Here is an 11,249-nt window from a genome sequence, read left to right as displayed (position 1 = left end):
TAAGACAGTGGTTTTCAAACTTTTTTTCTGGGGAACGAGTGGAAGAAAATTGTTGATGCCCGCAACCCAATGGAGCTGGGGATGAGGGTTTGGGGTGTAGGAGGGGTTCCGTGCTGGGGCAGAGGGTTGGGGTGAGGGCTGCGGGGGGGCCAGGAATGAGGGGTTTGGGGTGCAGAAGGGGCTGTGAGTTTGGGGCAGGGCTGGGGCAGGGGGGCAGGGCTTTGGGCTGGGGGTGCAGGCTATGGGGTGGGGCTGAGGATGAGGGGTTTGGGGTGCAGGAAGAGATTAGGGGTTTGTGGGGGCTCAGGGCTGGGGCAGGGGATTGGGGCATGAGGTTGGGGTGCGGACTTACCTCCAGCAGTTCCCAGTAAGCGGCACAACAGGGGTGCAGAGGCAGGCTTCCTGCCTGTCCTGGCACCACAGACCGCGCTGTGCCCCAGAAGCAGCCAGCAGCAGGTCCAGCACATAGGCAGAGGCGCGCAAGCAGCTCTGCACGGCTCTCGCCCACAGGCACCGTCCCCACCAAGCTCCCATTGGCCGGTTCCTGGCCAATGAGAGTGCAGAGCCAGCGCTCGGGGTGGGGGCAGCACACAGAGCCCTGTGGCCCCCCTGCCTAGAAGCCGGACCCGCTGCTGGCCGCTTCCGGGGCGCAGCACGGTGTCAGAACAGGGAGGCACTAGCCTGCCTTAGCTGGGCAGCACTGCCAATGGGACTTTTAATGTCCCGGTCGGCAGTGCTGACCAGAGTTGCTAGGGTCCCTGGGTACTGAGCAAGGCGACCCAGTGCCTTCATGCCACGACCCACCCGAACTTTGAAAAACACTGATCTAAGAATTACTGTAATACACATTACAAAATCAATTAATAATAAATCAAATCAAATCCATTAATGACTGTGAGGTGCTCAGATACTATGGTGATGAGGGCCATATATGCATTTAAATACATAAGTAGACAGGGCATGACTCCAAGGGCAAAGCATGTCCAATTTGAGGTATTCTAGGCTTGGTTTGCTGAGTTGGTGAGCACCCACAGCTCCCGTTAACTTAATTTACCACCAGTATGAATCCACAGAAACTCCCTTTTAATCAGTGGAGTTCTACTGGTATAAGCGAGATTGGAATCAGGCCTAGAATTTCCATAGAATTTCATAAACTGTTTATTGTATATATTCCAAGTATAAGAAAATTGTTAGCAAAATTTCTGCTCAAGAGTGAAGTCAGACCCTTTTCTCCTCTCTGTGGATTTATACGTATAAGATAGTTCCTGGAGAGGGATCACATCAGTGCTGTAGTTTTTAATTTACAGTTTTCTTCCTGAGCTTAGCTTGGCTCTGGGGATGGTGCCAGAACAATTACATTAACTCTGCGCAGTTCAGGCACAAAGCTCCTGTATTTACTCTGAGATTGTGCCAGATTTCGTCTTACTCACTTATGGAAAGATACATTTTCTTCCTGAATGTTTTAAAAAAGTAGTTCAATCTGGAGTGATCATAACAAGCTTAATCGCAACAGAAGGAGGGAAATGGTTAATATTACCAAATACATATACAGACACTTAGCCCTATAGAAGCATATAATTTCCCCCAATTTACATTTTGGAAACTGAGGCACTGAGAGGTGACTTGCCCTAGCTCGTACAGCAGGTCTGGCAGAGTTGGGAAAAATGCTCCCATCTGTGGATGCCCAATCCAGTGTTGTTTCCACTGAATCACACTACTTTCCTGAAACATACTACCTCTCACAGTCTTCCTTCCTGTGAAAGTGGATTGTCAGCTTGCATTGACACCAGTGGGAGTGAGAGTGCTCCACACTGTGAAAGATCAAGCCCTGAATGATATTTTCTGACGTTGGTTGACCATCAAGCCCGGAAGATGCCTCATTTCCTGATCTAATGTCTAAGGTTTATTTTTTTTAAGAGCACTGTGGTGTTTTCTTTGCAATACTGTATCCAAGAGCCATCAGCAGTGGTTGGGCTCTAACACACTTGCAGCAGTATGGTGGATATGGCATAGCTAAATGACATTGGGTTCATGCTGGCACAAAAATCAAGGAGCTGCAAGTAACCAGCCCCTTACTGGCCCTCCTACTTCTCTTGCTTGGAATGGAGCATCAAGCTTGGTAACTGTTATTCCAAAGAAAAAGTTGCTTTAGATACATTGTTTTAAACCCAGACATTAAACCTCTGGAAATCACAAGTTAATGTTATACAAACAGTTCTGACTAGAGTGGAGGGATAGCTCAGTAGGCAGTAATAGAGGGAATGATAGCTCAGTAGTTTGAGCATTGGCCTACTAAACCTAGGGTTATGAGTTCAATCCTTGAGGGGGCCATGTAGGGATCTAGGGCAAAATCAGTACATGGTCCTGCTAGTGAGGGCAGGGGGCTAGACTCAATGACCTTTTAGGGTCCCTTCCAGTTGTATGAGATAGGTATATCTCCATATATTATTATATTTTATTTTTATATTAGGGTGACCAGATGTCCTGATTTTATAGGGACAGTCCCAATATTTGGGAATTTTTCTTATATAGGCTGCTATTACCCTCCACCCCCGTACCAATTTTTCACACTTTCTATCTGGTCACCCTAGGTCTGATACCGACCTTAGCTTCCATTCCATGCAAAGAAACCAGTGAATGGAGTTATTGACGCTGAGCAGCATCAAAGCATCTGTAATTCTGCTCTTGTAGCTCTAAATAGAATGTAATGGGTGTATTTAATTTTAAAAATTCAAAAATCATCCCGTCTGTGTATATTTCAGATGGAGAACTGAACCTGGTTATTGCAGAGTGACATAGCACGCATGGAATAGACTGGAGCATACAGAAATGATGATACTCTGCCCCACAGAGTTCCTGTGTGATGCTGGGGCAAGTCACCTCTGCCAGACTTTTTAACAGTTGGCCACTACTCTGTGATTCTCATTTTCTGGATGCCCAATTTGAAACCCTGAGGTGCTGAAGTCTTGAGCCCTCACTGCAGCAATTGAAGTCAATGGGAGCTCGGCCCTGAACAAATAAAGGGCTATAAAATTCTCAGGGTTTTTTTCTTTTCTTTTTTTTTTAAATCAGGCCATAGCATCTCAAATTGGACATCCAAAATTAGTGGACACTTTTGACATTAATGATGTTATGCCTTAGTTCCCCATTGCTACAATCAGAATAATGCCACTTTCCCTCCCGGGGGCAGTGTGTAGATAAATGTATTAATATTTGTGAAGCAGTCAGATGCTACAGTGATGAGGAAATTAAAACTAGAGGGGTATGGAAACACACACTTTGCCAGTGAGTTTCACAGCTGACAGCAAAGGAATGTGGGACTCAGGAATAATAGGTTCAGTTCCACCAGAGCTGGCTCCAGGCACCAGTGCAGCAAGCAGGTGCTTGGGGCGGCCAACGGAAAGGGGCGGCACATCCAGGTCTTCGGTGGCGGGTCCCTCGGTCCTTCTCGGAGGGAAGGACCTGCCACCAAATTGCCACTGAAGAATGAAGCGGCGGCGGTAGAGCTGCCGCTAAAATGTCACCGATCATGGCTTTTTCTTTTCTTTTTTTTTTTTTTTGCTGCTTGGGGCAGCAAAAACACTGGAGCTGGCCCCAAATTCCACATTTTTCAGGGGCATGATCTCTAGTGGTTATTTGGACACTTCTGCCCATCCCCCAGTAACCTCTCCCTCTTCTGCTGCTATCCACCTACCCCCTGCCAGCTCCCGTTCATTACTCCCCACCCTAATCCTACCCCTGTCCCCACTCTGCTCCTATCCTGCCCCACCAGCTCTAGTCCTGTGCCCCCTTTCCCTGTCTCCTTCCTCTGTTGCCCTCTCTTTGCTCCAGCCCTATCCCTTGCTTCTGTCAATGTTCTCCCCACAACCTTCTTCCAACCCTGTTCCTACCCCACCTCCTCTTCTGTTTCCCTCTGCTCCTGCCTCCTTCCTACTCCCAGCTCCTAACCCTCCACCCACAGGCTCCTATCCTCCCTTCTCCCATTTTCTCTCAGTCTTCACCTCTCTGCATCTGAGTCAGGCACTTAGTTTCCTCCTCCTCTTCCTTGATGCTTGGGCACCAGCATAGCAAGAATTGGGAGCACAAGAGAGCTAGTCACCCTGCTGCCAGTTCTGGTTCCCGTTGCCATAGTGGCCTCTATAGCTAGGAGGAGCAATAGCAGGGAAAGTCCTGCTCAGCCTCTGTAGCCCTGAGCCGGATCACACTCATTGGATCAGTAGGGATGATGCATGCACAATCCAGTCACACATAGGAGCTGTTGGGGGCTGGAGAATTTAGCAGTAGCAAGTATCTACCAAGCATGCGTGAACTATGATTTTTCAGAACCTTATAATTTGACCAAATTTGGGCATAGTTTCATGGGAAGAGCAATAAGCACATTCATAACACAAAGGCAATCCTCCTGCCAAATTTCAAGTCCCTGCTCTAAGGTATGAACATGCTAGCTTCTCAATGAAATGGTTATATGCACTTTTTTACCATCGGCAAAATAATCTGTTTTTCCCTAACTTTGTTCTGAGAAACAGATGAACTGGTTTAGCTGAAACTTTCCCAAAAACCTCAGTCTGAAGCAAAGACCTGCCGTGGAAAATTTCAACTCAGGCAATTTAAATTTGGAAAAGTTATAAGCAACTGAAAACAAGATTTTATAATGGGACGCATCAAGCAACCTTAAGTACAGGTGTCACTACCTGCACTGCACGTTTGTTTGTTTAAGTGTGAGATTTAATTCCAACACCAACAGTGCTGTTTTACTGTAAGGAGCAGATTTTTTATGATCTTGAGTAAGAGATTGGATTAGATCAGGGGTCGGCAACCTATGGCACGTGTGCCGAAGGCGGCACGTGAGCTGATTTTCCGTGGCACTCACTGCCCGGGTCCTGGCCACCGGTTCGGGGGGCTCTGCATTTTAATTTAATTTTAAATGAAGCTTCTTAAACATTTTAAAAACCTTATTTACTTTACATACAACAATAGTTTAGTTATATATTACAGACTTATAGAAAGAGACCTTCTAAAAACGTTAAAATGAATTACTGGCACACAAAACCTTAAATCAGAGTGAATAAATGAAGACTCGGCACCGCACTTCTGAAAGGTTGCCGACCCCTGGATTAGATTATGTTCACGCACTAGCTCTCTGGTAAGGACAGTTCTCTGATGAAGCATACTGTTGTAGGAGCAGCAGTGATCTGTATGCTCTGTATAACCTGTATGTTCAAAAGGTCTGTTACACCTTCCCCCCAACCCTTTTGTCTGCTATAACGCGATAATTGGGGTCCAAAAAATTCGATTGCGGTAAATGCGGGGTCATGTTATAGCGGGTTCCACTGTACTTGTGTTCAGCTTCCAGTTTCAACTTACAACCATTAAGGAAGTTTTGTCCAAGTCAGAAGGAATAGGACGGCGAGAAAAAAAAAAAAAAAGGGCAGCCAGAGCAGCGAAGCAAAAAATCAAAACAAAAAAAAGGGCACAAACTTTTGGTGCCACTTACTTGGCGGCTCATGGCTGCCTCCCCTGGCTGCGCTGGCGAGTCTCTGGGTAGGCAGTGGCTGCATTCTTGCTAGTGGGACTCCCTGCGCTGCAGACATGCCCCGGGCAACAGAGTGTGCACCCCGGCTAGCGGGAGGGAGGAAGCGGGGGGGACAGAGAGAAGGGGGGCAGCCAGGGCTTCCTTCAGCCGTGGCACTCGCTACTCGGTCCCTCCCGCCGCACTGCCTGCCGGAAGGGCTCCAAGCCACTCCCACCTGCAGGTGAATTGAAAGTTGTTGGTTGGCAGGAAGGGAAGGACGTGGGCTACTGGGCTTGCTGCAGACCTGGCACTGGTTGGGGCAGGCGAAGCGTGCAGCCCGCTCCCAGCAGGGTGCTCCCCTCCTCTGTGCTGCCGCCCCCTAGGCGCACTGAAAGTCATCGGTCGGCGGGGAGGGAAGGACGTGGGCTGCGGGCTGGAGCCGGCCCTGCCGGGGACAGAGGTGAGAACCCCGGGGGTGCGCCGGGGCTACAGGGAGAGTCGCTCCTGCTGCAGCCACCAGGGCATGGATCCCAAATGCCCCGCACCCACCGGACTCACCCCACGCCCGCCACAGCCGCCGGGAGCAGACTCACCCTGCGTTATAACCAAATTCGCATTATCGCGGGGTGCGTTATAGCGGGGTTCCGCTGTACCTCTAAAGTGGCTTTCCCCCTCCCCTCCTGGAATGCTTGTGGGATAAATGTGCTGCTTGAACAGCTGGAAGATCAGAAGAGCTTCCAGGTAGACAAGGTGGCTGGAACTATAATTAGGCAGTGATCACACACCCAACGCATGGACATTTCATGGACACTGTCTGAGGTGGAGTGTGACTAACCAGACGTGGCCAAGTCATCTCTAGTTGCAGGCCATGAGGAGCAGGTCGTTAAAAGGGGAAGGGGCCATGTGCTCAGGAGTGCACTCATAAGCTTGTACCTCCCGTGAAGGCCCTTCGCCCAGACCACTGGCCGCATTGCATTTCATCATGCCTCAGGAAGACTTATCTTCATCGCACCATCCATCGCTGTGCTGTGGGACACTTACCTTGAAGGATCTTGACATCTCCAGTGCTGTGCCTGTCCTGGGAGCATGGATATGTGAGTGTGACCCCCCCACACACACTTTCTTTTGAGCTTAGCTATCAGTATAATAAACGTTCTGCTTTCTGGTGGGTCATTAGTCCTTCCTAAGCTTACTCGCTGGCCCAATTTCGGGTAACACATACCACTACCACAACTACTGTACACAAAAGTCACACACCACAACCTTAACTCTCCCTTATTATGGATACCAACTCTCCAGTACACCCTTTACCAAACTTCCCCTTTTAAGCATGCTAGACTTCCACAGCTGATAGCAAGAGACAGGCCGAACAGTGTGGTCCAACAGTGTAGTCCAAACAGGAGGGTACTGAACTAGGACTCAGGAGACCTGGGGTCTATTTCTAGCTTTATTATTAACATGAGTCAATTTGCCTTTCTGTTTCTCCTCCTTCTCTTTTTCTATTTTGTCTGTTTAGATTGCAAGCTTTTCAGAGTGGGGACTGTCTCTTACTTACGCACTTTTACAGTGCCTGGCACAATGGAACTGGCTGGGGCCTTTATGTGGTCCTGTAATACAAATAATAATAAAGGAGGGTGCAGAAGGGGAGTGCAGAAGGGAAAGTTGAAGAGGGTGGTTTGGTAAAGGGGGTGCTGGAAGGCTGGCATCCCTATGGGGGCAGAGTTAAGGCTGTGATGCATGCAGTGGTAAAGTCCCTTCCTCTGGGTGAAGTAGAGGGTAAATACTATGATATGGCTTAACTTTTCATTTCCTTGCTTTTGTGGGTTTGTGTCAGGCGTACTATGTGTATAGCAACCTTAAATATTTCATAACTTTTTTTTGCAATATGATATATTTTAGGCCTGGGTGGAGTTAAAAGGAGATGTGAGGGGAGAACTGCGCTGGGCCCTGTTGAGTCTGGGAACATGTAAGAGATCAGTGGGGTTAGGTCCAAAGAAGTGGAGGGGAGGCTGGGTGAGATACTACTGAGGCAATTGAGTGGTTATGTGGAGGCCGGGGAGGCCAGATGGAGCCATACTGAAGCAACTGGGTCTGAGTACTTAGAGGGGCGTACATATAGAAGTGGAAAGGAATGAGATGGCTGAGTGTGCAGGATGAGTACACAGAGGTGAGGGGACTAGATGCAGCTGCAGTGAGAGGAGGCTGTGTATGAGTGAGGTGAGAGTATGCTGAAGTAGGGGGAATCAGACAGTGCTGAAATGAAGGGGCTGGATGTGTACAGAGTATACACAGAGGTGGCGGGCAGGAGATGGGTCCTTTGTGAAGTGTGTGGAGCGGGTACACAGAAGTTGGGGGACTGGATGGAGCCACAGTGAGGAGGTTGTATATGTGCATGTATGATGGGGAGGGTATGTGGCGGTGGGGAGTACTGGACTGGGCTGTAGTGAGGACAACTGGGTGTAGGTACGGGGATACAGAGATGGTGGTGGGGTGAACAGAGCCATAATGAGGAGGCTTTGCATGTAGGCACAGGATCAGACAGGTTTCTAGTGAGGCATGTGGGTATGAATAAGGGGACACAGAGGTGAGGGAATTAGATCCACAGTGAGGAGGATGTGTGTATGTGTTTGTAGGTGTAGGGACCAGTCACAGCCGTAATGAGGAGGCTGGGTGTGTGTACGGTGGGTATGTGCAGAGCTGCAAGTGTCAGGCATTAAGGGTGACAGCGCTCCAAATGCGTAAGTGGCATGCCTGCCCACAGCCCTGATGAGGTGTCAGTCACTGCAGGTTGCAGTGAGGCAGCAGGGATTCCCCATGCAGAGTCTCTTCCTGGTCTCAGAGCTGCTGTGGTACCTGTAAAGCAGCTAGGCCAGCTGCTTCTTCTCCCGTCTAGCTGCTCCCGGCTGGCTGGCTGGCAGAGATGGTGGCTGGCACTGGCTGGCAGGTCAGGGAGGGGAATGGAAGAAGCTGGGAATTGAGGGAGGGGAAAAACAATGTGGCCCCATGCAAAGTGTGGCTTACTCCTCTCACATCTGTGAGGGATATCACACAAAGGGCTCTAAACAGTTGGGCAACTGTGTGCAAAACCAGGGGAGTGTGTGTTGGAGGGGGAGGCTGGTAAAGGCAGAAACTAGGGGGCTGGATGAGGCAATAAGCAGAAGGGTATGTGAGAGGTGGGGACCAAAGGTTACCATAGTAAGGCTAGGGCCTGCATAAACTGATGCAGGGAGAGGCAGAAGGGGACTGCGTGGGGTGGTAAAGAGGGGGCTGGAGCTTGGGTATGTACATGTGTATGTCTGGTGGGGAATGGAGCTGGAGGAGGCCTTAGTAAGGCTGGGGGTGAGAATGATATGGGGAGGCTGGGTTTGACAGGACTGGATTGGGGACAGTGGGCATGCGCAGATGGAGAAGACCAGAAGAGAGAGGAGGACTGAGGGGGCTGGGAAGGTGTGTTGATGAGGTAGATGCTGGCTGGACCAACAATGAAGGGGGTGGGGAATTTTGTAGAGGTGGCTGTGCATTAGTGTGTGTGTGTGTGTGGGGTGACACTGGACGGGGCTGGAGTGAGGGGAGGGGTACGCAAAGGCGGGGGGGGGGGAGAGGGATGCTAGTCTATTCCCCTCTGAAGCTTTAGGCTGGGGAGGAGACAAGCGAGGAGGGACATATTCTCTACGCTTAAGGCTGCTAGCGGCGTTTCCCAAGGAGCTGGCAGGCCCTGCGAGAGGCAGAGGCGGCAGCAGGAGCCAGCACGGGCCATGCCAGAGCCCAGGGAGCTGGTGCTGCTGCTGCTGCTGCTGCTGAGGGGAATACGCGCGCAGGCGGACACAGCTCTCCTCGCTGCCTGGAGGGAGGGGCTGGGTCAAGTGACTAGAGCTCATGAATTTTTAATGAGTATATTCAAATGAGCCAGTTGCCAGGGCAACCTGAGGCCTGGCCGCTGCCTGCTGCTCACACCAACCTGGAAGCCCGGAGGGAAGTAGAAAGGCTGCGGCCCGGCCTGCGTGGGGCACCCCCAGCTCCTTCCCCTCTGCGGGGGCAGAGGCTCAGTCTTTTCCCCGGGGGGGCGGGGAAGATGTGCTGAGCTCCTCTCACCTGTGCTGGCAGCAGGAGATAAACAGCAGGTAGGAGTCTGAACCCCAGGGGCTGGCTGCCCCCCAGGAGCATGTTTGTACCAGAGGATGTGGGGGAGACACAGCTACCCTAGAGTGGGAGAAAAGGGAAACAGCAGGAACTGCCTTCCCTGTGCCCATAGCGCCCCCAAGCAGGCACTGGGATGGGTGTTGCCATACTTCAGCCCCTTTGTGCCTAGGTATGAAGAGGAGCTGCCCATCCTGGTAAAAACAACAAGGAGTCCTTGTGGCACCTTAGAGACTAATACATTTATTTGAGCATAACCCACTTTAGCCCACGAAAGCTTATGCCCAAATAAATTTGTTAGTCTCTAAGGTGCCATAAGGACTCCGCATTGTTTTTGCTGATACAGACTAACACGGCTACCCCTCTGAAGCCCATCCTGGTGTTTGTGGGATCCTCCCAACTTTTGAGGGGTGACCGCCACGTCCTTTCCCAGTCTGGGCAAACATGGTTCTGTCTTTGGGGTGCTGCATCCTGGCACAAGGTCATTATAATATAACGAAGTAGTGTCAGGCCATGGGACTGCATAAATATCTTAGCCATGTAGCCCTGCTGGTACTCTTAGCTTTCCACTTTCTGTATCTTAATAATATGTCTCTGTGCTGCACATGTTGTAGGCTGCTATCTGCTTTCCAAGCCACTTGTTATGAAGTTTGTGTTCCTGAAAATTCCAATCCTGTGATTTTGAGACATTGCATTTTGAACAGAAGACAGGGAGCCAGAAACTCCTGGATTCTAATCCTGGCTCTGCTTATTGTGTGACCCTAGGCAAGTCCCCCTGTGTTTTGTGCCTCTTTTTTCTGATCTATAATATGAGGGTGATAACACTTGCTTACTTGAATGTTTGTGTAGTTCTTGGAGAACAGAAATGCTGTAAAGTGTAAAGGACTATTCATTATTATTATTTATTAGTAATATATGCCCGATTGAACAGGAGGCAGCAGGCACTGACTGGTACAGTTAAACTCATACAATTATCTGAAAAGACTGGGAACACTGATTTAGACAAGCCTTTCAGAATAAGCAAAAATCTTTTTTAGTGAATTTGTCTAATAAATTCTAAGGTTTTAAGACCAAAGACAGTTTGTGTTCCTGTACTAGAGCATCTACCATATTGGAGGGCAAAAATCCTTTATACAGAATATTTGATGTTCTCTGCTTGTTTCAGGGTTGACAATTAATCTGTTTGGGTTTTTTTTAATTACGCATTTAAATTGTACAAGTCTGTGGAGCTTTGAGGGGAAGCATATTGAAATATAAATAACCCAGGCTAATCCCAAAATGTAGGGAATTATCCCTGATTATTTTAAGAGATGGGAATAAGTTATTGTTCATAGTTTTTAGCTGCTTCTGAAATGGACAAAGACATTTATTTATTTAGTAATTGCAAGTGCTGGTCCTGTAGCGCATTAGGAGCCTGATCCTGCATAGGTGCTGTGCATCCTCAACTCCCATTGACCTTCATGGGAGTTCAACACCATGCAGGATGTGTTTATCACCTTACAGGATTGAGACATAGTTTATTCAGGTGCAGTGTGCTCCCAATGCACTATTGGGAGAGTGTTTGGGATGCCCGCTGTTCAAGGCAGGATGGTACATTGTG

At 49.3% G+C, this 11,249-nt stretch overlaps 1 protein-coding gene across 3 annotated transcripts in view; it reads left to right on the top strand.

The window, feature by feature from the left end:
• The first annotated feature begins 9,465 nt into the window (after window positions 1-9,465).
• LRRC56 (leucine rich repeat containing 56) overlaps window positions 9,466-11,249 on the top strand; it is a 114,907-nt gene continuing 113,123 nt past the window's right edge. For all 3 annotated transcript variants that reach the window (XM_054025707.1, XM_054025705.1, XM_054025706.1), the window contains exon 1: window positions 9,466-9,633. The gene's annotated coding sequence lies outside the window, so the exon portion shown is untranslated. The remainder of the gene's footprint in view (window positions 9,634-11,249) is intronic.

The sequence above is a fragment of the Malaclemys terrapin genome, chromosome 4, assembly GCF_027887155.1.
Source record: "Malaclemys terrapin pileata isolate rMalTer1 chromosome 4, rMalTer1.hap1, whole genome shotgun sequence".
NCBI classification, from domain to species: Eukaryota; Metazoa; Chordata; order Testudines; family Emydidae; genus Malaclemys; species Malaclemys terrapin.
The sequence above is the reverse complement of the archived record's forward strand: the minus strand, read 5'-3'. Positions and strand labels throughout refer to the sequence as shown.